Below are 22,127 nucleotides of genomic sequence, written 5' to 3' on the forward strand. Positions count from 1 at the left end.
CGGTTGCCTTCCTGTGAGACAGCCAGAAGCTGTGAGGGTTGCTGGGAGTACGCGAAATTAGCTACATGCTTTCTCGGCCGTTTACGCATTCCTGGGCTGCCAATTCAGGAACCCTCAGAGAAATGCACCCCAAAAGTTGGGCGAGACAGTTATCAAAGCGAAACAGAAGGAAACACCAGGCATGTATGCTGTCGATACAAAAAAAGAGGGATTAACTGTTTGAATGATCCCTGATGAATCATTTAATTTGAAATTAACAAAATGCCCACCTGCTGCATCACACCCACCACCTACGGGGCTTTTAGGAATTCAGGCTTCCCAGGGTGCGGCCTGCGGAGTCCCACAGGGCCCCGTGCGTGGCTCTGCTGCTGCTGTCTTGAAATTCTGGATGATTTTTGGACAAGAGACCCCACAAATCATGTAGCTGGTCCTGTTTTTCTTTTTAATATATTTGTATTGATTTCAGAGCGGAAGGGAGAGGGAGAGGGAGAGAGATAGAAACATCGGTGATGAGAGAGAATCATGGATCGGCTTCCTGCACGCCCCCTACTGGGGATTGAACCTGCAACCCCGGCCTGTGCCCTGACCAGGAATCAAACCATAACCTCCTGGTTCAGAGGTCAAGGCTCCACCCCTGAGCCTCGCCAGCCGGGCCGTCCCGTCTTTAAAGCATGGCTTTCTCGTGGTTTCTCTGCTCCTGTCCTGGGCGTTGTTTCCGCATCTCCTCCGTGGGCCCCCCTTTTCCAGCTGAACCCTGGAATCCCCACGTTTGCCCCTTGTGGCCTTCCTTTCACACTCTGCCTTGGGCGTCTCTACTACAGTGTCGTTGTGTCACGGCCTCTCTGCCTCCCACCAGACACGGATGGGAGGTGTGCCTCCGTCTCCCACGCGGCTCTCCCCTTCCCTTTATTTCTGATGTTTCTCACACTAATTAAGCCTGGTCATTACCTCCGTCTAGAGACGATCACAGTGTTTTCCTAATTCCCTTCTCTTCTTCTAATCCAGTGGTTCTCAGCCTTCTGGCATTTTTATTCATTCAATAAAAATGAATATGATGATGCAACCATGTTTTATTTTTTATTTAAATACATTTATATTGATTTCTGAAAGAGGAAAGGAGAGGGAGAGAGAGATTAGAAACATCAATGTTGACAGAGAATCATTGATCAGCTGCCTCCTGCACGCCTCCTACTGGGGATCAAACCTGAAACCTGGGCATGTGCCCTGACCGGGAATCGAACCATGATCTCCTGGTTCATAAGTCGATGCTCAGCCACTGAGCCACGCCGGTCGGGCCTGCAGCCATGTTTTCTAAGGGGCCACATGTGCTTCTTTTATGCGTGCACATCTCAATGACTTATTCCACTACAGGCATTTTTGGCTTTGAGATATGTCTGAAGCTCAGCATTGTAATCCGTTCTTTCTTTGGGTTTCCATGCATCTGGGGATCCTGCCAGGCTTCTCTGCCGGAAGAGGCTCGGCCGTTGTCCAGATGGTAAGACAGGTAAGCGTCTCCGTATTGCGTTTCCCAGGAAGGACGATGGCAGTGCCAACGCTCTCCTCTCTCCCTTCCCGGGATCCTCCGTGAGGCCCTAGAACATTCAGCCCCACTCAAAACCCTGAATGTCCAACATTGTTGCTCACCAAACAGAATTTTACAAAAACAATAACTCTCTCATACATTTTAAAGTTGTTATTCACCTTTTATCATAAGTTTAAATAGTTGAAAGGATCTAATTCAGTAATTACTAAGCAGTAATTTTTAAATGTATCCAAAGGGAGTTATATACAATAGTGATTTGATGCCCAGTCATATAATATATGTACAAATTTTTGCACACAAAAAAGTTTAACAATTGAGCCTATTATTTCTTTATCGCCTTAAACTTCTATTTTCATTCCACTTTCTCCATAGAATTTTCTCATAATATTAAGTAGATTAAATGCTTGTAAGGTATTTTTTTACCATATTTTTTTACATTAAAAACATGTGGACATTGAGATGAAACATTTTTATTTCCTCTAGCCATAGACTCTAAGTATTAAAATTTTAAAAGACTGACTTATACAAGTATTATAAATTCATAATGAAAGACAGAAATAAATTACATGTTTTTATGAATATTAAACTACAATTTTATGGAAAATGCATTTCTTTCTTAACGAGATTTAGGGGGGTTTAAAGAAATTACTTCATGGATGAATGCTACTGGTAGCTAATAAAACAGCATCCCCAGAAACACACACACCAAGCCTTGAATCGTGCTAGCCTAGTTCACCGTTTAGTTCACATAAATCGATGGAGAGAGAGTTTTGTGGCAGCAATGCCATTGGGTTATTTGAACTTCTAAGGTCATGTATTAAGAATTACAAAGTGCCAGCCGGTGTGGCTCAGTGGTTGAGCATCGACCTATGAACCAGGAGGTCACAGTTGATTCCCGGTCAGGACACAGGCCTGCGTTTCGGGCTTGATCGCCAGTGTGGGGCGTGCAGGAGGCAGCCAGTCCACGATTCTCATCATTGATGTTTCTCTCTTCCCCTCTCTCTCTTTCTCTCTCTCTCTCTTCCTTCCTCTCTGAAATCAATAGCTATATATATTTTTTGAAGAATGACAAAGTGCACTCTTATAAAAAATGTAAGTGGTAGACTGAGTAGTGTGTGTAGCACTTCCGCGTTATCCAGCCGCTCTCGGATTCCCTTCTTTCTTTTGTTCGGAGGCAGAATTGGAAGCCATCTGAGCTGCCACAGGGTCCGTCCCGTTATTAGAGTCGGTGGGGGAAATGTACCAGAGAGCTTTCCCGAGATTTCCTGCGTCACCACAATGCAACCCCCTCCGCCAGAGAGGAGCCCCCTCTAACCGGAGGCTCAGAAGGACCAGGATAATAAGCACGTTGGCGTCAGTAACTCTCCCCCTGATCAAGACCCTTGAGGGGGAAGGTGATGGGCAGTTAGCCAGACTCCACAGAGCGGGACGGGGACCAGGTGCGGCAGTCACCAGGGTGGAGAGCCGGTGCCCAGCAACAGGCAAGACTGGGAAAACAAGGACCTCGCCCCACGGTGACCTTCCCTCCCCTAGCACACCGCTGGCCATGGGGGACCCTCCCCTGACCTTTCACATTGCTGGCCATGGGGGACCCTCCCCTGACCTTTCACACCGCTGGCCATGGGGTTAGACCCCTAACCTTTCACATCGCTGGCCATGAGGTTAGACCCCTGACCTTTGACATCGCCAGTCAGGCCTGCAACCATGTTTTCTAAGTGGCCAAAATGCACTTATACAGATTTCCATGAGAAAGAAAGAAAAAGAAATGACTAGCTGTTGACCCAACTTCCTTTCCAAGAGGCGTGCAGCTTACATCTTGTTCTTTTTTTTTTTTTTTTTTTTCAAGTTAAGCAGGTTTCCTTCTTTAGACCATTTATTTATTTATTTATTTATTTATTTATTTATTTATTTATTTATTTTATTGCTTAAAGTATTACAAAGGGTATTACATATGTGTCCTTTTTCCCCCCCCGCCCTTGACAATCCCCTGGCCTCCCCTACCCCCCAGTGTCTTGTGTCCATTGGTTATGCTTATATGCATGCATACAAGTCCTTCGGTTGATCTCTTACCCCCCTCCCTCCTGCCCCGCAACCCTCCCCGGCCTTCCCGCTGCAGTTTGACAATCTGTTTGAGGCTGCTCTGCCTCCGTATCTACTATTGTTCATAAGTTTATAATGGTCTCTATTATCCATGAGTGAGTGAGATCATGTGGTATTTTTCCTTCAGTGACTGGCTTATTTCCCTCAGCATCGCGCTCTCCCGTTCGGGTCTGTCTTCTGATACTGCATCAGAACCGTTCCCCACTGACACTCTCTGTCCTCGGCTCCCGGGGGACGGTTCTCCGTTCTAAGTCCAAATAAAGAGTTTTCTTGCACTTTCTTTAAAAGAAGGAATTTTCTGCAGTAATACAACTCCCAGAATACCCTGCACCAAGGGGTGCCTGCGGGGGTGTGTCCAACGGTGCAAACGGCTGGACGTTGCACAATCCGGAGACTGGCCGGCTTGGCTTTCTTTCAGTTTCCTGCTTCCTGGCACGGAGGCTGCTTCTGAGAAACGGTGTTTCAAGGAGGCCGAGGGGTTCTTTTCCGAGTGTTTTCCGTCTCCTGCGAGAGAAAAGTGAGTACCGGCCTTCACGCGTCAAACAACGCTGGGTAGATGTGGGTGCAAAAAAAAGCCTGATACACGTGATACACCAACTGCTGATGGAAGGCGGCTCCTTCCAGACTGAAACGTTGCTATGTGCTTGGTTTAATGTGAGTTACAATTGCTCCCTGGATGTGATTGCCCTGAAAGATGTTGAGCCTGTTTACTGTCCGTGTGGAGGAAGCGATGAAGGAAATGCGGTGACAGGAGATGTGCGACAGGGTGAGGCCAGGAAGGCGCCTGGGAAGGGCCGCGGTTGAGGCCACGGGCACTGGTGTGTGTGAGGCGGGCGTCTCTGACCAGGGCGGGTGGGAGTCCTGAGCCGCGCTGTCCCTGGGTCACGGAGCTTAACTGATAACACAGACTGTTGGGTTTCCTGATGATAGACATGCAACGTGTTTGATAGATAAGTACACGTCTTATCAGATCTCACTGGGCTGTGCTGCTCCGTATTTCCTCCGAATTGCCATGAAATGGGAGGTGCAGAGGCCGCCAGCACTTGTGAAATGAGTCGTCGAGCAGGCGAGTTGTCCCAGGTAACCCCCAGCTCCTTCTTGCCGGTCAGATGGGCTCTCTGACCTCGAGGAGCACCGGGGTCAAGAGTCATAACTATCACGCTACGTGCCAGCGGACGTCAAAAATGCGCATGTTGGTCATTACCTTTCGGGAGTCCATCCTAGGGAGGAAATAGTGGTGAATACGGAGAAAATTCACAGAGTTTCATTACCGAGGTATGTGTGATAAGAAAGAACTGCAGGCACCCTAACCAAGAAGAAAGGCTAAGCCAGGGGTGGGCAACCTTTTTGTGAGTGCGTGCCAAAACCAGCAAAATCTCTGACTCAGAATTCTTCTGCGTGCCAACCCTAATTTTTTGAGAACATGTTACGCCTGCTTGATATCTCTGAAGGTGTACGTATGTGGAGAACCTTGAAGAATTAATAAAATTCATTCGAGCGACAAAAACACAGTATATGATGATGAAAAATACACTTATTTTTTAATGTATACATGTACACTGATAGTCCGACAGAAAACTTTCTGACTCCGTTTGATACTATCAGTGGGACTTTTGCTGCTGCCTCACTGATGACAGAGATTTTACATCAGGTTTATATTTCGTGACCTTCAGAGATACGCACGCGCTACTGCTTTCATCCGTCAGGCTACTCCTATTAGGAGACTTAACAAAATTCATCACTGAGAACAAAGATTCACAAGAGTATGTGGATGAAACCAAAACACTGGTCGGACCTAGGAAGGCAGGGAGAGTTAAGGCAGAGGCATAGAAATTGCTCTTCCCCTCTCTCGTCAATCCATGGCTATGGTCTTTAAGATAACGTGTTATGTAAAATTATTTAGTTATCTAAGATGCACCTACACTGAATGTATCTGAAAAATAAAAAAGTCGATATTAAGAAAAAAATTGTAAACGGAAGATTATAAGAGAGGGTTTCGCGTGCCAGCAAAAGTTACTGCCGTGCCATGTTTGGCACGAGTGCCGGGGTTGCCCACCCTGGGCTAAGCTAATGGTGGCTCCCTGTGGGCCTGGTGGGACTGAGACCAGCATCAGCACAGAAAATGCTCACAGACTCAGCTATCACTCTTTTTTTTTTTAAATCTATTTTTATTGATTTCAGAGAGGAAGCGAGAGGGAGAGACAGAAACATCAACGATGAGAGAAAATCATGGATCCGCTGCCTCCCCCGTGCCCCACACTGGGGATCAAGCCCACAACCTGGGCATGTGCCCTTGACTGGAATCAAACCCGGGACCCTTCAGTCTGCAGGCCAACGCTCTATCCACTGAGCCACATCGGCCAGGGCTTCAGCTATGATTCTTACAGCTGCTCACGTGAAACGGCAAAGGTATAACTCACAGATCTTCTGGCGTGGATGGCGTGTTATAGTGGCAGGCTATTCCTCTCCCTTCTGCTTCTCTCTCTCTCTCTCTCTCTCTCTCTCTCTCTCTCTCTCTGTCTCTCTCTCTCTGTCTCTCTCTCTCTCTTTCTCTCTCTGTCTCTCTCTCTCTCTTTCTCTCTCTGTCTCTCTCTCTCTCTTTCTCTCTCTGTCTCTCTCTCTATATATATATATTTATCTCTATCTCTATCTCTCTCTCATTTCTATCTCTTGCTCTCTCACTATCTCCCTCTCTCTCTATTTCTCTCACTATCTCCCTCTCTCTCTATTTCTCTATCTCTATTTCTCTCTCTCTCTTTCTTTCTTCTCTCTCTCTCTCTCTCTCTCTCTCTCTCTCTCTCTCTCTTTCTCCCCTACCACCTATGTCTATGTCGGTATGTGAACCTGAACCCAGGTCTTTGTCTATATCTATACTATGATTGGCTGCTTATGTTACTATGTAATATATTACTTTTCTGAGAAAACGAACAGACTTCATTAAAGAAAACGATGCAGGTGCACAGTGAATGGCAGTCTTTGGGAGGGAAGGCCTCGCCTTCTGTGTACTGGACACGTGGAGAGGACTGAGCCTCGGTCAAGGACCAACAGGTGGAGCCAGAGAGCGCGGGGTGAAGTGCCGACGGGAACCCTTTCTATCGGCTGGTTTTGCTCGTGTGGATTCTTCCTCTTTTGCTTTGAAGAAAAGAGAAGGTCTGCCCGGTGTGGCTCAGTGGATAGAGCATCGGCCTGAGGACGGAAGGGCCCGGGTTTGATTCCGGTCAAGGGCACGGACCTCGGTTGCAGGCTCCTCCCCGGCCTGGGCCATGGTCGGAGCTTGTGCAGGAGGCAACCAATCAATGTGTCTCTCTCACATCAATGTTTCTCTCTGTGTGTCTCTCCCCCTCCCACCCTCTCTTAAAATCAATGGGAAAATGTCCTAGGGTGGGGATTAAAAAAAAAACAAAAATTAAAGAAAAGAGAGAGAGAGAGAGAGAGAGAGAGAGAGAGAGAGAGAGAGAGAGAGATGAAATCTACAAAGCGGCCTTGGGTGAGCTTGTGACTCAGTTGCTTGGGCATCTTCCCGGGCACCAAAATGCTGCCAGCTCGATTCCTGGTCACATGCCCAGGTCTCGGGCCAGTCCCCAGCAGGGGGCGTGCAGGAGGCAGCCGATGGATGTTCCGCTCTCACACCAATATTTCTTTCTCTCTCCCTCGCCCTTCCTCTCTCTCTCAAAAGTAATGGAAAATTTTTAAAGAGAAAAGGGAAGGGGGAAGGGGAACTTCCCCCGGTGGTGACACCCTCTTCGTTTCTCACTCTTACTAGTCAGTGTTCCCCTGACCCAGGCTCATGGGCGAGGCCAGCACACGCCGGGCTGACGTTCACGTGTCTTGCAGACACTCCCAGCCCAGGCCCAGGCTTGCGCGCCCCTGGCTCGGCAGGGGGCACCCCTGGTCTCCGCGCCTCACTCCTCACCCACCGCTGCACAAGCCAGCGCCTCTGCAGAACCACCAACGCTGCCTCGGCCGCTCATAACGTCCTTCTTCTTTTTTTTTTTTCTAGAAAAGACACATTTAGATGCTCCTTTGATTGGGCCACGTCCTCACAATAACTTAACCTCTCATTCAAGGTTGGATGCCTCGGGCCGTGACTTTCCAAGACACCGACACCCCTGCCCAGAAATTTCCTTCCCTAAGTCGTGCCCCCAGTGACTCTCCCGAGACAGTAAGGAGTCAGGTCCGATGCTCACTTCCAGAAGCTGCAGGTGATGGGCTATGGAGGAACATTCGAAGCCTCGAGCTCAGACGCTCTGCCCCCCGCAGCCCCTCCCCAGAGGGTGAGAGACCAGACCCAGGAGCGGGCGAGGTGCCCAGGCCGCGGGCCAGGCAGCGAGAAGCTGGCAGAAGCCCCTGCCCGCTGCTGGGCCGCACAGGCGCTCGCCTCCTGGCCAGATGGGCAGGGCCCCTCACCTTCCTCACTCTCCTTGGGGCACATTCTTCAAACATATTTCCACTCGGAAAAGTGACCTCTGCTCACCTTATCCAAACTCAAAGGCCACTCTGTAGATTTCACCTCTCTCTCTCTCTCTCTCTCTCTCTCTCTCTCTCTCTTCTCTCCCTCCAGTTTTCAGGCTGTTGACTGGTCTCTGTCCCACCTCACACCCTGACTTCCCTCCTGTGTTTCTGGCTGCCCTCCCTTCAGACCCTCTTCCTGTCTGTTGAACACACCTATTCCAGGCACCCTTTATCCCGTGTGTGGGCGCCCACGGGGGCTGCTCTGGCTGCCCTGTTAGAACCACCTCTGCTCCTTCGTGTGTGACCCTGACAGGTGCCTGACCCTCTGGGCCCCAGTGCTCGCGCCCCGAGCAGGAGGACAGGAAGGGTAACTATCCGTGTGGTTTTTACAAAAATCAGATGAGCTTTCGCACTGAGGACCTGATGCCAGGACTTGGTCATAACAAACGCTGCTGTTTTTAAGTCCTGCGGCATCTACCAGATCGCACGAGGCTGACACAGTCCTCGGGGACATCCGACTGAATTTCGAGAAGGTGGAGATGGCGTCATAGACTCTGTGAGTCAGAAGGGGCTTCAGAGACCTTAGCAACACCCTCTAATTTTAAAGAGGAGGGAATGGCCCTGGCCCGTTTGGCTCAGTGGATAGAGCATCGGCCTGTGGACTGAAGGGTCCCAGGTTTGATTCTGGTCAAGGACACGTTCCTGGGTTGCAGGCTCCTCCCTGGCCCGGGCCCAGGTTGGGGTGCAGGCAGGAGGCAACCAATCCATGTGTTTCTCTCACATCGATGTTTCTCTCTGTCTTTCCCTCTCCCTTCCACTCTCTCTAAAGATCAGTGGGAAAATATCCTCGGGTGAGGATTAACAAAAGTAAATAAATAAAAAACAAAGAGGAGGAAGTGGAGGTCTGGCAGGGAGAGGGGACGCCCCTAAATTCACGGAACAGTGGGGTTAGAACCCGGGAGCCCTCGCCGGCAAAGGGCTGACTATGTGGTTGGGAATGAGTAGGTCGCGGGCAGGAGATTCACGGACGGGCAGGACTTAACAGGTGAATTTGTTGTGCTGGTTTGGTTAGCAAACACGCCGTAGATGGCACAAGTGTAATTTTATCATCGTTACACGGAAACATCACCGACTTTGAGATAATAGATTAGCGAATCTTCTTTTTTTTATAGTGAATTCCAAAAAGATGCCTGTATTTTTACTGAAATAGAGTTGAATTTACTGGTCAGGCAAATAATATGCATCACTATTTCAGTGGTTTCTTTGTTTTGTTTTAATCCTCACCAGAGGGTATGTGTTTGTTTGTTTTTATTTATTTATTGTCTATGTCAACGTTTCACAGAAGCTCTACGTTTCCATTGGTCATTACTGAGTCTTGTAATTTCTTTAGGTCTTTTTTGTTCTGACAACAAAACACTTGTTTTCCCTAATAAGTGAGCGTGTACAAGGGTTTTCTCCTTGGCCTGTGCTGCTATGAGCCGCCAGGAGAGGGCGGCGGAGAGGCGCGGGTAGGAGAACAGACCACAGGCTCTTGTTGGGGAAAAGCGAGGAAGACCCTGATGCAAGTGACGCAGACATTTGTCGGGGCTGACGTCCTATTTAACTCACTTTCTGAGCCGGAGACTGTGGCGTAGACACGGCCACGGTTTTCGGAGGGTCCGATGACGTCCTGGTAACACCATCAGGTCATCGATGTGTGGAAACGTCTGTTAGGACCGACGAGGACTGAAAACTTGACATGAGTTCGGAGGTAAAAGATGAGAGGACGAAATGACCACTTCGAGGGGTCGGCGGGGAGTTTAATCCTTACAGAGACGATGAAAGCACCTCCTCTGGGAATGGCAGAGTTATTGCTGGCATAGAAGGAAGTTTTTCAACGTATCAAGTGGACAGTAAGCAACGCGGAGGACGAAGCAAATGAGAGAGGTTGCCCCGGTTCAGCCAGCGTCTCCTTTCGTGAGCGTTGAACAACAACGAACGTTTCTGCACCTCGGCCGTGCCAGGAACTATTCCAGATCCGAATACCCCAGGTTTAGGAGGGAGCAGGGCAGACGCAGTCCCTGGCCTGTTGCAGTTTATACGATAGCCCGAGAGACACACATTTGAAAGACTCACCATTAATCCATTACCTACAGCTGGGGGGAAAGGGAAATCGCCCCGAATACATCAGTTTGGGTTCAACCCTAAAGTTGGAAATTCAGTGAAATTGAAAATAGGACTCAACTGACAATAAACAAATCACCTCCAAAAAGAACACTTGGTGGCCTTCTCTCTCTCTCTCTTTTTTTTTAAATCCTCACCCAGGGATATTTTCCCATTGATGTTTGGAGAGAGTGGAAGCGGGGAGGAGGGAGAGAGAAGGAAATCGATGTGAGAGAGACGCACTGGTTGATTGCCGAGGATCGAGCCTGCAGTGCCCTTGACTGGGAATCGAACCCGTGACCCTTCAGTCCGCGGGCCGACGCTCTAACCACTGAGCACCGGCCAGGGGTTGATAGTAAAACATGACCAGCTCCAACTTGAAGACCTTTTGGGGAGAGGGGCTGGGGCACTGCTGGTGAGCGTGGCTGCATTTAAAGGCCACGGGAGGGCCAGCTGTGACAGGAGACACCTGCCAAGCTCAGCGCTCGACGAGGAGCCGCCGTCAGCTCCACTGGGCTCTGCGCTCGGCTGACAGGGAGCTGCAGGGGCTCCGGGCTCTGGGACCCCGCGCTGTGCGGGGCCTGAGAAGAAAGGCCGTTCCTTCCCAAGGCAGCAGGGGGTCGGGTGTAAACCTCAAAGGTGGGCGGGCGGGCGGTCAGGGCAAGGCCACAGGCAAGCATCCCAGGTTTGAGAAGTAGGAAACGAAGCACTTGGAGGCAGGGTGGTGCGCTGATCGCGAGCACAGGTCTGAAGGGAGACAGATCTGCAAGCCCCAAGCCCCAACTTACTCCCCGACTCACGTCACTGCAGCCTCCGGTGCCCCGTGTACCACGCGAGGGTGATGACCCTGACACCCTGAGGAGCATTCAGTTAGCGCCTGGGCCGGTGGCACCAAGCTCCTGTGGACGAGATGAAGATCGCTCGTCCTGCCCTGGCCGGCTGGGCTCAGTGGATAGAGCGTCGGCCTGGGGACTGAAGGGTCCCGGGTTCGATCTGGTTAAGGGCACAGGCCTGGGTCTCGGGCTCAATCCCCAGTGCGGGGTGAGCAGGAGGCAGCTGATCTGTGATTTTCTCTCATCATGGATGTTTCTATCTCTCCCTCCCTCTCCCTTCCTCTCTGAAGTCACTATATATATATACACACACATACACATATATACACACAAAACTCTACATGGCTTTCAGACCTTAAAATTACTGAAATTAATGTAAGTGCAGACATGAGTTGTCTTGTGACCAGCAGTGACCTTTGGGAATGGAAACACAAGTCATCCTGTGGCCGTCAGCTCCGCCCATGGTAAGCGCCCTACACAGGTGACCATTTTTATCTTTAACACCATATTTTTTGCTGTACCTTGTCTATGTTTAGATACACAAATACCACTGTGTTATAGTTGCCTACCGTGTGCAGTACAGTAACGTACTGCACAGGGTTGAGCCCAGAAGCGACAGGCTGAACCGCACAGCCTGCATGTGCAGTGGGCTGTACCGTCTGGGTCTGGAGAGTTACACTGCGTGATGTTCACAGCGACAAAACCGCCTAATGCCGCACAGTCCTCATAACACATCCCTGCAGTTAGGTGGTGGCCGACTACAGTCCCTCTAGGAGTCCTCTTTCTTATCTGTAAAATCAAGGAGCTCAACCACCCCTTCTGGCTATGGGGTTTCTCCCTGCTGATTCTGCTTAACTAATAATAGATCATCACTCAACTAAGTTTTTTTAATTTAAAGCTACATCTCGGAATCCCCCCAAGGACCTCCACCTTTCAATCTACATAAATAATTACATCCCCAGGCTCACCCAGCGCCACTGTGGCATTTGCTGTGCGCACCCCAGATACCCTGCGGGGACCAGCGTCCCCCTTTTACCGACAGCGCTTCTCGGGCTGGCAGGTTCTGGGCTCTGCGCGGCCACTCGGGATCCCGGGGATCTCTGTCCTCCTTTGAAAAACATGTGTTTTTTTCTTCTTAACATGCTGCTTTGGGCAGGAGTTTCACCTCCCAGATCTCCCAGATCTCAGCCACATGCAACATGGGGATGTGGGGGAACAAGTGCGACGTCGCTGGGCTGTGCGTGGTCCCGGGCGGCCTGGGATGTCGCGTGAAGACCAGCGACGCCCCCAGGACGAGGGGCCACGATCCTGCGGACCTGCTCGCGGCTTGTTAAGCAGGTCGCTGCCCCCCAGCGCCTCCCGGCGGTGCTCAGGCGAAGGGCGCCTGGGACGCCTGAGGTGCCTCCCTTTCCTCAGGGCGCTGACCACTGTCCGCACAGCGGCCTCTGCAGCCTCGCGCTCCGGACTCCGGGACTCGGCTGTGCGTTTCTGTTCATCCTTAAGCGGATCCTGTCGGCACCTCCTAGAGCAGCGACGGCGAACCTTCTGAGCTCGGCGTGTCCGCATTTTGAAAAACCCTAACTGAACTCTGGTGCCGTGTCACATAGAGAATTTTTTTGACCTTTGCAACCACAGTAAAACAAAGATTTATATTTTTGATATTTATTTTATATATTTAAATGCCATTTCACAAAGAAAAATCAACCAAAAAAATGAGTTCGCGTGTCACCTCCGACACGCGCGTCATAGGTTCGCCGTCACTGGCCTAGATGCTCCAGCAACGCCGAGGGAGTGAAAGAATAAACGCACGTGCCGGGGAGGAACGCGCAGGCAGGAGGGGAGCCCAGCTGAGGGGAAAGAAGAAAAGCCGCACACGAGTGAGGACTTCGCCTGATTCACACGGACATCCTCAGAGGAGAGAGGGAAAGGGGCCGAGTGTGGACAGCACGACCGCGTGTGGCTGGTGACCGCCCTCCCGGGGACACATCTGAAGGGGACCCAGAGCGTGGCACGCCCACTCCCGTCCCGGCCACAGCCCCTCTCGGCTGTGAGGCCGGCCTCGTCGTCATCGTAGCACCACGTCCAGCTCTAGGACCAGGCAGCTCTGGCTTCCAGGGGGCGAGGCCGCCGTTATCCTGCGGTGAGGTAACCGGAGACGTTATCAGGTGTAAGATTGCAGGGTCTGAGCTGGAGTGGATCTAAAGGGACCCGCCCGGGAAAGGTGGGCCCAGAGGGCGTGAGGAGGAGCAGGTCCCCGGCCAACGGGTTGGCATGGGGTACGGACAGGACATCGCAGGGACGGCCAGGGCAGCGATGGCGGGAGGGCGGGGCCCGGCGCTCGGTGAAACCGGGTGAGTGAGCAGGTCGTGTGGCTGAGCTGCTTGGCGAAAGGCAGGTTCGTCTCACTCACTTACAGGGGAGTCTCCGTGTGTGTGAAAGCGAGTCAAGTGACACGCGTGATGAAAACGAAGGGCAGGGAGGACAAGTGGCAGCGAGAAGCACTGATCAGAAACCGGTCAGGAGGCCGTCGAAAGGCAGGGCCCGAGGGGCGGGCTCGCCACACGCACGCATGCACGCACGGAGCTGGTCAGAGCCCTGAGCTTCCTGGCGCCCAGGTTCCCACTGCAGCCAGGGGTCCCAGCCTGGGGGCGCCCCCTGATACTTGCAACTTCATCCCAGAAAGACGCTATTGCTCCGACACTCACATGAGAGAAAGAAGAGGCTCCATGAGTTTTGTGCAAGCTACACCCGGGGTGGGCAAAGTCGGTTTATAGTAGTGAGGACGCAACATGGAGTTCGTCCTTTTTTTTATGTATTTTTGTGGATTTCAGAGAGGAAGGGAGAGGGAGAGAGAGCTGGAAACATCAGTGATGAGACAGAATCACGGATCGGCTGCCTCCTGCACGATCCAGGTGCCCTGACCGTGAATCGAACTGTAACCTCCAGTTTCATAGGTCGATGCTCAACCATTGAGCCACGCCAGCTGGGCCAGAGTTTATTCTTGTGTTATTATTTATTAATTAGAGGCCCGGTGCATGAAATTCATGCGGGGGGGGGGGGTGAGGGGTGTCCCTCAGCCCAGCCTGCACACTCTCCAATCTGGGGCATCCCTCTCACAATCCGAGACCGCTGGCTCCTAACCACTCGCCTGCCTGCCTGCCTGATTGCCCCTAACTGCTTCTGCCTGCCAGCCTGGTCGCCCCCAACTGCCCTCCCCTACAGGCCTGGTCTCCCCCAACTGCCCTCCCCTACAGGCCTGGTCGCCCCCAACTGCCCTCCCCTGCTGGCCATCTTGTGATGACGTGAGGGCATCGTGCGAGGGCGGGAGGGCCACCTACGCTTTTATTAGTATAGACTGTTGTGTTCTTTTCCATGGGAACCACTGCAAACCTACTTTGCCCCGCCCTGTGCATGTCACTCACGACTAACTGTAAAGGGCACCACCACCGAACAGCCTAGCGAAGTAGAGGGCGGCAGGGAGTGTGGGGATGGCTGGCTGCCTGTGGGCTGCCATGTGGGCAGGCGCTCGATGAACAGGCGAGAAGACTGCGCGCTGACAGCCCCCGTGGGAACCGGCTGTGAGGCTGTGCTCTCAGTAAGGGGGTGGTGAGGCGGGAGGCCCCCTCCTAGCCCGTCTTTCCTGCACCCCACCATCTGTCCTTGGCGGAAACACCAGGTATTGTTACTGATTTGGAGCAGGTACTTTTTTTCTGGACCAGGGCCCCGCCTCCTCTCACGCCCCTGCCGGCTCCGGCCGAGTCCTCCTTGGTGGAGTTCCCTGCTCCGGACGGATGGCCAGCTGCTCTGGGTTGAGGTGCGACCGGTGAGCCCTGGGAGCGGCCCAGCGCATTCTTAGGGCGACGCTATGTGTGTTGCTGGGGGTGAACTTGGCCTTCAGCGAGTCCACAGGAGGAGACCTTGCCAATAAAAGCCTGAAATAGCAACGCGCTTAGAGGGCGGCTCAGGCCTCAGGCTCAGGCCATTTCCCCGGAGACACCGGTCTCTCCCAGGGCCCAACACAGAAAGCAGGGACGTTTCTCAAGGAAAAGAGGTGTTTGACCCCAGGCCCGGACGGCTTTGTCGGTTCTGGCCGCGCTGGGTCCTCCTCCCCGGAGCTCAGATCTGCGGCCACAGTGCCCACAGGTGTCCTGGTCACGGGATCTCCGTGGCAAGAGCGGCTTGTTCTCTGAACAATTCTGATACACGATTAAAACGGCCGGTGAGACTCAGTGGTTGAGTGTCACCCTGTGAACCAGGAGGTCACGGTTCCATTCCTGGTCGGGGCACAGGCCCGGGTTGCGGGCTCCATCCCCAGTGTGGGGCGTGCAGAGGCAGCCGATCCATGATTCCCTCTCATCCCTGATGTTTCTCTCTCCCCCCTCCTTTCCTCTCTCTGAAGTCAATTAAAATATTTAAAACAGAAAACTGAAGAAAAGCCTAAGACCTAATTAAGACTGAGAGTGTGCAAAGATTGCCTATTATTTGTGAGTCTTGCTCTCCAAAGTCATCGACACCTTTATCAAACAATAAAGATGCCAGCAGGACAGGCTTAGAGCTGGTAAATGTTTAACCTGGCCTTTTTTAGAAGCAGATACGTCAGGTGGGTTTGTTCATAATGGCCTCACCTCCTTCGAAGATCTCACCTGTGATGGTTTTCGTCCCGCCTTCCACATTCTTCTCTCTCCTGTCACCCCTTAGATTTTCTCAGAAGCCAACTCAGGGGCCTTTTCAAATAACCACCATTTTGATGTATCGACTGTTTTATAAATCACTATTTTTTAAAATATATTTTTACTGATTTCAGAGAGGAGGGAGGAGGAGAGATAGAAACATCAAGGATGAGAGGGAATCATTGATTGGCTGCCTCCTGCACCGGGAATCCAACCATGGCCTCCTGGTTCACAGGTCGATGCTCAACCCCTGAGCCAGGCCCGCCGGGCATAAATCACTACTTTTAAACGTGTTACGTCCATCTGCTCCTTCTGCTTCCCTAAGGCTTGGTTTTTGCTGGTTTCTTCTTCTTGGGAGGAAATCGAGGTTCACGCGTCGTTTTTGTTGGTCTCGTGCGTGTAGCCGTGGGCTCGGTTTGGGGGTGAAGTGGAAAATGGCTCGTGAGCGCCGTGGAAGTTCCAAGTGGGCTGGTGATTGATGCCAGCGTCTGGCTAACCATCCAGAGCTTCTTAAAGGGATCATGGGCAATTTTTCCCTGCTATGTTATTAATTTTTGTAAATGCCCAGCAGTAACATGCGTTTATTTTGGGTAAGAGCTGAAGGGCTTGCATTTTTAAATTAATAAGCCATGTTGTGACTTTTTTTATTCTTAAGTATTTTAGTGGTGTGTTGTTTTTTTCAAGGAAGACAGATTTTTAGTACAAGTATCACCCACAATCGTAAATATATCCAACTCTCTACATCGTTCCCTGTCTTGTTTACGTGAGAAGTGCGGGAAGAAGGTGTCAGAAGGACATTCACACAGAAGCGATGCTCTAATAACTTTTTGTTGTTGTTGTTAATTCTCACCTGAGGATATCTTCCCATTGATCTTTCGGAGAGAGTGGAAGAGAGAGGGAAAGACGGAGAGAAACATCAGTGTGGGAGAAACATCGATGGGTTGCCTCCTGCACGAGCCCCGACAAGGGTCCCGGATAGGGAGGAGCCTGCAACTGAGGTCCGTGCCCTTGACCAGAATCGAACCTGGGACCCTTTGGTCCGCAGCCTGACGCTCTATCCACTGGGCCACACCAGCCAGGGCTCTAATAACTTTTAAAGGACGGGGACTGGGAGAAGCATGCCCCTCAGGACCGGCACTTGCCAACGCCTGGGCGACCACACGTTGGCGCTGCTAGGATGAAAGGCACAGCAGATCTGATTTAGGGCATGAACGTGCCAGAGTGGCTCCTGGCAAGAGAGGTAATTGGTGACCTGCCTCACAGCCTCGTCACCTGCCACATGGCAAGGTGTGCCACAAAATCACGCCGTGCACCTGAGACCCCGAGTTCTCTCCGTACGCATGTGAAGGCCATGTCGAATAGGGAGCACTGTTATGAAACGTGTTTTAACCTGTGCACGCACTCAGAAATACCGAAACGTTCTATTTGCGACGCACAGATGTGTCTAGAACTGTCACTACAGGTGGTCTGTGCGAGGCTGGCGGAGCGAAGGGCACTGTGGAGCCGTGGGCAGCATCCGGTTCCGAGTTCCCTGTGAGCAAAGGTGAAAAGGGGCAACGTGCCGAGGTTGAGATGCTCATGACCTGATGCCAACAACAGGTCCCAGCAGCATGAGAACCAGCGTCTCCTGCTTTAATCAGGGAGAACCCGCCCCGCGGGCGTCACCTGGCACTGAGCCGTGTGGGGGACACGCTCCCGCAATCTTAGGAAGCAGTTACTTCAAGACGGCAAACACGTGAAAGCCGGTTCCTTTTATCACAAAGGAATGATCATAAAATGAGAAAAACAACTAGAATCAGTTGTGCTCTCAGCCTCGCACTTGCGTTTCAGACACAGAATGTAGGCCTCCCTGAGGGAGTGTCTTCAGCAAACTCCGGAGCCTTTGGTTTTAACAACAACAACAACAAAAAATATATATATATATGACAAATGTTTTCCACGCTGCTGTGTAATTTTTGGTTTTTGTTTGTTTGTTTGTTTGTTTTGGTCTTGGGTTTTTTTGCATTTTATTAAAACTGGAGGCTGCTCGTCCACCTGCTGCTTAGTTGAGTATGTCAGCAGCGTCTGTAGGAAATGAGCCGCCAGAATGGCCGTCTCTAAGTGTGCCGTTGTCCCGTGAAGATGCGGGTGAAGGAAGAGGCCGGGACCAGCCTCTGTCCCTGAGGAGCGAGGACTCGATGGCCCGGCAGGTGCGCGGCAGCGCCTGACCCTCATCGAAGGAACAAGGTGCAGGGCTAGTGCTCTCGTCATCTCGGCCGAGAGGAGGGAAGACGGATGGACACTGAGGAAGAGGGAGACCAGCCAGCGTCTCCCCTGCACCGCACTGGCCTCCTGGACACTCGGCCTCCTGGTCCTTCCCCCGACGGCAGCGGGTTCCAGCCCAGAGCCTCGGCCGGGAGGCCGGCGCCCAGGAGGCACAAGGGGACTCTGTTACTCTTCAAAGGGAGCCAGCAGAGCTCTGCGCGGGGATTAGCGGGCGGGCTGGGCTTTGAGCCGGTCCCTCCCGGGAGGAGGTGATGCTAATGAGGCGGGACGTCTGCAGGAACACTGGGAATATCCCAAATCCCCCGTCCGCTTTGTCTGTGCCCCGCGGGATCCGCTCTATCATCCCGGGAGGAGAGCAGAAAAGGAGCCAGTGCGTACCCAGCCGCCTCCCGGATCTGCGTCTGTGAAAAGTTCATTTAAATCTATATTTATATTTCGGCTGCGTTACCCTTCAAAGTCGGCAGAAAAACCAAAGCCCCGTCATTAACAAGTATCCGACCAGCTCCCCGCCCAGGGGTCGCTGCGAAGTAGCTCGTCTTTGTAGAAAAGAATAGGCACAGAACGGGAACTTCTGAGCACTGTTTCAGGTTACCGCGTGGCTCTCCACCATTTCCCTTTAAAATTGTTTATTTGCTATTTTTACTTTTTTCTGCACAATGTCCTTCTGCTCAATATGGGAAAATCCTGTCTCTTAAAACCGCGTGTGTATTTAGTTCACGGGATGCTACTCTCCCGCACTCAGAACCTCGTCGACACCGGGAAGGTGGGCTCACTGTCTGGTGTGTGATTTGCATGTGGGATCCGTACCCGTGGCTCCGAGAACTGAAATCCCTGTGAGATTTCCCCTCGGTCGCTGGAGAGTGGAAGTCCCGTCACCCACAGCCGGGCTGCACGCGTGTCCAGCGTCACCTGCCTTTGGCGGCCAGCATGTCACCGTGCTCGCCAAGTCGCTCTGGGTCCTGGGGTTTGGCTGGTCAGGGATGTGCGTGTCTTCTATGTCGGATCTGAAGGGCTTGTCTCTTCCTGACATGATGCATATTCATGACCGAGTGCCCTGTAGGCCCCGAGCGAGCGGAGAGCGCACAAAGCCGGCCTGTCCCTCGCACAGGCGGCTGCGGGGCCAGGGCCCTGCACACAGCAAGCCCCTCGCTCCTCAGGCCTGGCTCCCCAAACGTTCCCGGTGTCGCTGCGGCAAGGCTGCCGGGAGGCCGAGGCTCCTGGTGGCCGTTTCCAGATAAAGATAATTTCCTGAATGTGCGTTTATTTGCCGATGGGCTCGCGGGCCGAGGGGAAGTGCCCGGTCGTTGGCGGATTAGGGTTTTGTCACTTCAAAGGCATCTTTGATGTAGAAATATGTGCTGTACCAAATTCATTATGTCTGTCCCTGAAGAGCTCTTAAATTTATGGGTCTTCCCTCAATTACCCCCCTTTCACGTCCAGCGACGACCGGGGAGCGGGCGGTGTGGGGAGCCCGGGAGAGCGGGACGCGCTGCCGCTGCCGCGGTCACTTCTGAGGCCGCAGAGGGAACAACAGGGGCCTTTGTTCTGTGGCTTCTCCTCGGGCCCTGAAGACAAAGGGCCTCTGCCGAGGCCTGACAGGAGAACAGCAATGGCACAGGAGGACAGCAATAGGACAGGAGGACAGCAACGGGACAGGAGGACACCAATGGGACAGGAGGACAGCAATAGGACAGGAGGACAGCAATGGCACAGGAGGACAGCAACGGGACAGGAGGACAGCAACGGGACAGGAGGACACCAATGGCACAGGAGGACAGCAATAGGACAGGAGGACAGCAACGGCACAGGAGGACAGCAACAGGACAGGAGGACAGCAACGGGACAGGAGGACACCAATGGGACAGGAGGACAGCAATAGGACAGGAGGACAGCAATGGGACAGGAGGACAGCAATGGGACAGGAGGACAGCAACGGGACAGGAGGGCAGCAACGGGACAGGAGGACAGCAACGGGACAGGAGGACACCAATGGGACAGGAGGACAGCAATGGGACAGGAGGACACCAATGGGACAGGAGGACAGCAATGGGACAGGAGGACAGCAACGGGACAGGAGGACACCAATGGCACAGGAGGACAGCAATAGGACAGGAGGACAGCAATGGGACAGGAGGACAGCAATGGGACAGGAGGACAGCAATAGGACAGGAGGACAGCAACGGCACAGGAGGACAGCAACGGGACAGGAGGACAGCAATGGGACAGGAGGACAGCAACGGGACAGGAGGACAGCAATGGGACAGGAGGACAGCAACGGGACAGGAGGACAGCAATGGGACAGGAGGACAGCAACGGGACAGGAGGACAGCAACGGGACAGGAGGACAGCAATAGGACAGGAGGACAGCAATGGGACAGGAGGACAGCAACGGGACAGGAGGAGAGCAATGGGGAGACGAGCTGTGCGTGTGCCGCAGCCTCAGGAAGGAGGGCTTCCCGTTGGTGAAAATAAAGTGCTTGCACCTGTTTCATCCCCGTCACGTCCACGGTGACAGGAAGCCGTGGCGAGAGGGGGCCTGACTGTGGACTTGCTTCCCTGAGAAGCAGCCTCACACGGCACCAGGCCCACCCACTCGCCGCGGCTCACGCCTGGGCCCTTTGAAAGTCACATGGAGCCCGGCCGGCGCGGCTCAGGGGCTGAGCGTCGGCCTGCGGACCAGGAGGTCATGGCTCCATTCCCGGTCAGGGCACAGGCCCGGGGTGCAGGCTCGATCCCCAGTGTGGGGCGTGCAGGAGGCAGCCGGTCCATGATTCTCTCTCATCGTAGATGTTTCTCTCTCTCCCCCTCCCTTTCTCTCTGACATCAATAAAAATACGTATTTTTTAAAGCCGCACAGAGCAGAGGCTGCGGCTGTGAGTCCGTGTGGGACGCTTACCTGAACCCCTGCAGCGTGAGCGTCACAGCAGGAGGGCCTCGGGGTCGAAGCCTCTTCCTGCTGCTGCTGTTGCTCGGAACAGTGTGTTGCACGGATTTCGCTGGCATCCAACCACTTTCTTCCGGAACTCTCCATCAAGCACCCGGCCTGCTTCCGTTTCTGCACCAGGAAGAGGGGCTAGAAATATGGCTTGACCCTCCCTTTTTCATCTCAATGTATTATTTTATCAGCCTCCCGGCAGGCTCTACCATAGCTTGGCGATGCCCCGCTGCTTTTGGTCATGAGCACGTTTGTTACAGCAAATCACAGTTTCATTATGAAAAGAATGTGATTTCTTCTTCCATCGTCACCCAAGGAGCGAGGGCATCTTTTCCCACTGGTTTCTTTAGAGAGAGTGGGCGGGGGAGAAACACCGATACGAGAGAGACGCTGATTGGCTGCCTCCCGCACATGCCCCAACTGGAGGCGAGAACAAACCCGAAACCCAGGCACGGGCCCTTGACTGGGAATCGAACCCCAGACCCTCCGGTGCCCAGGCCAGTGCTCTAACCACTGAGCAATGCTGCCAGGGCTGAAAAGTATGTGATTTTAAAGTATAACCTTAGTCCCGAGAAGCCAAAATAAAAGGGTGTTTTTTTTGAAAAGTTCATTTTCTGAATTTCCACACACGTGCGGAGCACAGTGCTACTCATTTTGAAAGACTCATCGAGAGGCTGGGCTCTGCCCTGGGGCCTCGGAACCCCCCTCCGCACAGTGAGGGTGAGAAGGGCCTCGAAGCCAGGCCAGAAGCACTGCCCACGGGGACGCGACTCCCGTCTGATTACGAGGTGGACGCTGCTTCCTTCTGCTTCGCAGCCCAGGACACAGGCACACGGACGTCGCCCCCCGCCTCCTATCAGCCGCGGCCCAGCCAGACGTGGGCACTTTGATCCAGAGCCTCTGTTCTCGCTGTGGGGGCTGCAGGCCAGGGAGCCGTCCCTCCTCCCGCTGGGACTGGAGAGCACATCCTGGACCCCTCGCCTCCCTGCCCAGCCTTCGGCCCCAGGTCCATCCGCCCTGGCCCCTCGCGGAGAGCGGAGAGCGTGGGGGAGAGGGGCGTGTGGACGGGATGGGGGCCTGGCCTGGCCGGCGGGCCAGCCGCTCGCTCTCCCCCTGCCGGCCTCCCTCCATCCCCAGGAGCCTCCCTCACGCCCATCAAGGTCGCCCTTCAAGGTCACCGCCGCAAG

General features: G+C 53.0%; 1 protein-coding gene across 2 annotated transcripts in view; it reads left to right on the top strand.

The window, feature by feature from the left end:
* The first annotated feature begins 4,051 nt into the window (after positions 1–4,051).
* ALPK1 (alpha kinase 1) overlaps positions 4,052–22,127 on the top strand; it is a 66,046-nt gene continuing 47,970 nt past the window's right edge. For both annotated transcript variants that reach the window (XM_036311561.1, XM_036311562.1), the window contains exon 1: positions 4,052–4,160. The gene's annotated coding sequence lies outside the window, so the exon portion shown is untranslated. The remainder of the gene's footprint in view (positions 4,161–22,127) is intronic.

This window comes from Myotis myotis, unplaced genomic scaffold (genome assembly GCF_014108235.1).
Source record: "Myotis myotis isolate mMyoMyo1 unplaced genomic scaffold, mMyoMyo1.p scaffold_m19_p_56, whole genome shotgun sequence".
Taxonomy (NCBI): Eukaryota; Metazoa; Chordata; class Mammalia; order Chiroptera; family Vespertilionidae; genus Myotis; species Myotis myotis.